Raw genomic sequence first — 6622 nt, forward strand, 5'->3', positions numbered from 1 at the left:
AGTAAAACATTCAGGACATGGGAACGATATCAGCTGTGTTTATATCCATGATCGTTAGACTACACGTATATTCATTTCAAAACTTGCACTATTTGGACTAACACTAATTATACATATAACGTTACAACGTCACAAAAATCCTGACATTCTATGGACATCTAGATAAAGAAAACATCATCTCGGGTCAAAGGCTTGATCATAGTGAAATAAGTTCTTGACGATTGACAAACAGCCATTGACCCTCATTTGGCCTTGCTTATTAATTGGATTTTGTCAAAATTCCCAAACCTACACCTGTAAGAAAGATAAACATTGCAAGTTGTTAGCCATTTGAACGTTTTCCTGTCAGTATCTCAAAGGTTGCCTTTACCTTTAATTAGAACGTTTCTGGGGGGCAAAACGGGTCCTGGGCCCACTTGCACAAAGCAATCTTAGCGCTAAGACTATTGTAAGCCTATGTTAAAGTATAGGAGTTACGATCATCTTAGCGCTAAGATCGCTTTGTGCAAGTGGGCCCTGGTCCTACCACGTTCTTAAGAACTATTCCACCTATACCCACTGAGGGACATGGAACAATCGACTTCATATAGTGTTTGGGGAATCGGACCAGTTTTTTCTGAGTGAACTACAGGTTACCCAACCTAGAAATGGAACATGTTTGAAAAAAATGCATATCATTAGGCAGCAAGTCAAATATGGATAAGATGTATTATAAATATTGCAAATCAGATTCCCAGGCACTTTTGTATAAAGCCAGGACTTACAACGAACTTGGTACAATGTTAACAGAAATATACACGTAAACCAAGCGTGACTAGGATAATTGACATCGATGATGTGATGACAGTCACAGTAGCACAGGTGATAGCGAAGGCCTGCAAATCAAGAGATTGCGGATTCGTATCCCGCGGAGATTCAAGAAGTGTTATGTTCTTAAATGTGTTGCTGACGAATAGTATATCTCAATATCGGGTGAAGGATGAAATCCCCAAACCTCTGCTCCATAATTTAAAATTGGCAATACTTTTTATCAAAAATATGAAAACAGACACGAGCTGGGATTGTCGAGAATTTTCCCAGTGTTGATTGTAGTATTCGAACTTCTTTCCATGCCTGTTGTGCCAAAGTCTTTTGATTTTGAGTAAGATACCAAGAACCAGAGGACGATAACTGCACACCTAGATATTTATAACTAAGGACTATGTCAATGACAGAATCCCCAATCCTAAACTTTTCATAAGATCCAAGTTTGCCGCCATTCCTGAACACAATCACTTTGCTTTTTTGAGTATTAATAGTCAATTTCCATTGATTACGATATAAAGAAAGTTGGTCAAGACGTTTCTGTAGGCCATTAGCTGTTACATCTAACAAGATTATGTCATCTGCAAACAATACAATAAATAATTCCAAAGGACTTAAAGTTACACCGCGTACAGGAAACGGAAGCTAACAATGAAAGTATATCTAATTACAACGGTTTATTTCACTCCCCCCCCCCCCCCCCCCCCCCCACACACACACACACATATCACCACATACACACAATTCTTTTTCCCCATTAAACGCGTATGAGCCCAAAAGAAAGCCCCCCCCCCCCCCTTTTTAAATTACCTACCATAAAGGTATACGTGTCAAGGTATCAAGAAAGGGTATATGGATCTTTCTCACATTTACACCCTAAACACGTTTAGCTGTTAAACACAATCCTAAACATGTTAAGGCCTAAACATGTCAAAATAATGGGACAAGGAACGTGTTTAGGTTTGTGTTTTGGATCTAATCACTTTTTTCCAGCGTATAACAAATCCAAGACCCGCATCCGGTAGACTCTGTTTAATGAATATTTAACCTAGAATTAAACAAAAACATAACAATAAAACAGTGAAACTTGTAAATACCCTCCTCAAACATTGCAAGACCTTCCATCAGCTGTGGAGGGCGACTGTCCTGTGTCATCAGACGCCGCGCACGACCCCGGCCCTTGAGCGTTGTTTGAAGGGGCTACTAACCCTTAAAACAGCTGCCTGACATTCTCTATTATCACGTTGTATCGCAAAAGTAACATTCTTTGCATTGGCAACGCTGAGTTTGTGTTTGCATAAAAAATGCACTGGTTTGTGCATCCTAACCGATTTAACCCGACTGTGCCTGCCTATCGCGTGGATTTGATCAACGGTAGCGCCAAAACACGAACGCAACAAAATATCAATTATTTGACTGCAATGCACAAATTTATGCTTGGTTATATCAGTTTGAGAAGTGAGGCATTTTGTTTGAAGACGGATAAGGAGTAAATCCTTGTATTCATAACCACAACGGGTCGAATGGCCAAACGCGCCACTGACGAAAGAAAAAATGCTGAAGCTTCTTCAAACAGAAATTTGTTTGTTTGCACCCAAAATAAACAAACCACAGCTTTGGAAGCGCATTAGGAATTATTTGGAGAGATAAAATGTAACATTTCTAAGATGGCCCCTGGCATAAATAATCGTTTAAACAAGCAATATGATACTCTGATGCTCTCCTAGAGGTCAAGGTATGTGTGATGGTCAACAGAACCGAATGACACGAGTTTGTTCTGTTGGAAACTGACCAGGCATTGCTTGACCGTAAGGTTAAAATCTTTGAACGCGACCGGAAATACATTTTGGCGATCTGACAAAAGTACATCTAGAGGTCATGTCATAATCGGGGTCACGGATGGCCCTGTTGTCTGAGGCGGTGCAATTATGTGCAAAGCTTGCAGAGTTACGTCCCTTAGGTGTACAAGACACCTATAATCATGGTTTGAATCCTAGATTCGCTCTGATTGTATGTCCATCAGTGCTAAACGCCTAAGACCTCCTACAAGAGTTGCCACACATTATAAACTGTTTAAAGCGACTTTAACCCAAACTCACGCGTATGATAATAATATTCACGCCATTGATTAAAAGTCATGCAGTACTCTGAAATTAGCTATATTTTTTAAACTTACATTGGGGAGGTTTGTTTGTTTGTTTGTTTGTTTAACGCCGCACTCAGCAATATTGCAGCTATGTGACGGCGGTCTGTGTAAATAATCGGGTCTGGACCAGACAATCAAGTACTGGATATCATGAGCATCGGTCCACGCAATTGGGATCGATGACATGCATCAACCAAGTCAGCGGGCCTAACCACCCGATCCCGTTAGTCGACTCTTACGACAAGCATAGTCGCCTTTTACAGCAAGCATGGGTTGCTGAAGACCTATTCTACCCCTGATCTTCACGGGTCCATTTGGGAGGTGGGGAGGTGTACGTATCCCCCTTTGATCCCGGTTAGAATTGATCTTCAGCAACCCATGCTTGTAAGAGGCGACTAACGGGATCGGGTGGTCACGTTCGATGAGGTGTCATCGTATCCCCCTTGCGTGTACCGGTGCTCACGGTGTCAATCATTGGATTGTCTGGGCCAGACTCGATTATTTACAGACAGTCGTCATATAGTCGGCATAATGCTGCGTACGGCGTTAAACAACAACATCCAACAACAACAAAAACATTATAATTCCATGCATCTTGCTAAGGTCTGCGGGCGGTGGGGTAGCCTAGTGGTTAAAGCATTCACTCGTCGCGTCGAAGGTCTGGGTTCTCTTCCCCACGGAGTTGCCAAATTTACTACCTTCACTGGCCTCCTCAGTACGGAAACAAAGAAATCACAATACTGTATTGTAATTTGCCGAATGTTTTGTCCTAATGGAATTCATAATCAAAACTGCTTTTGCGCTAAATCGTAATATCCAGGTTTTTCATTCGAATGCAGTGTGTCACCCATTCTTTGTGTCTCTCGTCTCGATTTTGCTTAAAGGGAATTAAAACCGTCCTCACACTCTCACTGACGGTACAGCATCACATGTTTGTGAAACTAACCCAAGAATCCACAAAGCGACCTTAAGTTGTATGACGTAATCTACATAACGGGAATTACAACAGTCGTAGCGGTAATATCGCTTTGTGGAGATGGTGCGTGAGTAAGTGTGGGAGGGAATGAGTGGTGGAAGGAGGGAGTGAGCGAACGAGCGCAAACTTCTAACAGTCACGAAAAATAAAACCAAAGCCATGTTGAGCCGAACTTGGTTTTCGTCGAGACGAGCGAACGATTCAACCACTAAGCTACCCCACCGCCCTTGGATGCCCACGCTTAATCAGTACCAGACGCTCAAAAACAACTGAATATTCCTATAGCAGTGTTGTTATTGGAGCTGGCGTATTTGTCAGTCTGACTGACGCTTGTTTTCACCATGAAGGGTATAATTAACGCTGCCATCAGTTGTCAACAAGCAGATCAAAGATGCCTCGTGGTTCGTTCACTCAGACGAATCTCACTGCTTGGCTACCAGCTAGACTTCCTGCAGGCGTAATATGACGCCCGACCTTGGCGTGCGGGTACTACTTACCCTTCTATCTGTGAGTAGATAGCTAATCTTGGATGCTATTGGTCAGTCTGTTTAGCCTCTCTCTGGCAGGAAATCGATAATGAGGTTTCATGCAAGCTTACTAATGTAATGAAAATGTCAGGGCCGTCAGAGAGTTCAGAGGTCGGGTTGGACGTCTATTGTGGTTAGTGATGTGATAAGCATTTGGAGATGACGTTCGTAGCTGTACAGACCACAGTAAATCATTGTTGTGTAACAGAACATGGCGGAGGTGGAGGTCTCCCGTCACCGGTGTCTAGAATACCGCCGTCACTTGTGGTATCCACACTACCACGTTAGAGACAAGTACCATTATCATATCCCGAAGTCAGAATTATGATTGATTGATTGGTTGCTGCTGAACGCCGCATTCAGCGATATTAAAGCGGTCTGTAAAAATAATCGAGTCTGTACCAGACAATTCAGTGATTGACATCATGAGCATCGACCCATCCTATTGGGATACGATTACATGCATCAACAAAGTCAGCGAGCCTGACCACCTGATCCCGTTAGTCGCCTCTTACGCCAAGCATAGTCGCCTGTTGCGACAAGCATGGGTTGCTGAAGACCTGAGTCAAATATCGCCGTCACTTTCGCCGTTAACGCGGTCTTGTTAGAAGTTAATAACGCCCTCATTAATATCATTCGTAAGACCTTATTGGAGGTACATACGTTCGTCACCTATATCACAGACGGGGCCTACTAGAGGCGTAGAACGCCGTGACTTGAGTCGTCGACCTGATCTTGTTAGGGGAATAAATCGTGACTTTGTTATGTTCCAGGCCTTGTTAGGAGGAACCACTACTGTTTCTGGATAGTTCAGGACATACCACGGGGTTGAGGGGTAGGGGGTGGGGTTGGGGTTAAGGTTTAATGTTCATTATTATGTAAAAGAACTGAAATAAGGTCCTGGTATGCGATCTCTTGATTGTCATCGTGTACCTTTTCGACCGTTATTCCCCATCAACAATAAACCAGGCTGCTGTAAAGTAAAACTACAACACTGAGTTTTCTCTTCTATCGTTCGTCGTCATCCTGAGCTATCTCACTGCTTGGCTACCAGCTAGACTTCCTGCAGGCGTAATATGACGCCCGACCTTGGCGTGCGGGTACTACTTACCCTTCTATCTGTGAGTAGATAGCTAATCTTGGATGCTATTGGTCAGTCTGTTTAGCCTCTCTCTGGCAGGAAAGTCATGTACCAGACAGTCCAGTGATTGACATCATGAGCATCGACCCATGTAAATATGTTCAGTCTCTTGATTGTCATCGTGTACCTTTTCGACCGTTATTCCCCATCAACAATAAACCAGGCTGCTGTAAAATAAAACTTCAACACTGAGTTTTCTCTTCTATCGTTCGTCGTCATCCTGAGCTACCAATTTGAAGGCAACGTGTGCGCCTGGACAATATTAATCCCACCCATTTAGGCTTAAATTACATAACATACTTTGAAGTCATTTTTTGTATGAGCACTATTTCACAGATGAATTTTCTGCACCAAATAAAGGTGCAGAGAAGATAAAACACGAATCTGATTATTCAACCTAATCCACACTAATGTTTTGCATGCTTGCTTACTTTTTCAAACTATGTATTTTATATAAATGACATCATTAAAGATACATACATAACACATTGCACGACACAACACGCGGATACATTTAGGGAGCATCTTCTCATGACGTTATACCATCAATTCTTTCACAATATTTCAGATAGGGATTTGTCTTGGCCCAAAACGCTTGACAACTGAAAGAATTATTTATTAATTTTTCATTTGGTCAATAAATATTTCTAGTCCTGTCCTTGCAAATAAGAAACATTAACCTTTACTGTTTGTCTTTATGTTGAGGAAATTCTTCAGCATTTATTTGATTACACAAGATAACTTTCCTCAAAATATCTCCTTGAATCAAATATAGCATTTAAAAAGTTTTTTTTGTCTAACCTTTTCATAAAGAAGCAGCAACGTTTGTAAAACTTTAGTTGTTTTTTTCAGCTTTTAGGAAATATTTGAGGACTTAAATGCCAAAGAGCAGTCAACATAGCGGAATAAGAATTCAAAGAAAAAAGAACATTCTGAGCAATTTTAGAAAATCCTGTCCTTAATCCAAATATTTGATATGAAAACCAAAGTCAAGTCTGAGCTGGGTTATGAAATTCTACAGGTGCCTG

This window comes from Haliotis rufescens, unplaced genomic scaffold (genome assembly GCF_023055435.1).
Source record: "Haliotis rufescens isolate VD_foot unplaced genomic scaffold, xgHalRufe1.0.p SCAF_23, whole genome shotgun sequence".
In the NCBI taxonomy this organism is placed as follows: Eukaryota; Metazoa; Mollusca; class Gastropoda; order Lepetellida; family Haliotidae; genus Haliotis; species Haliotis rufescens.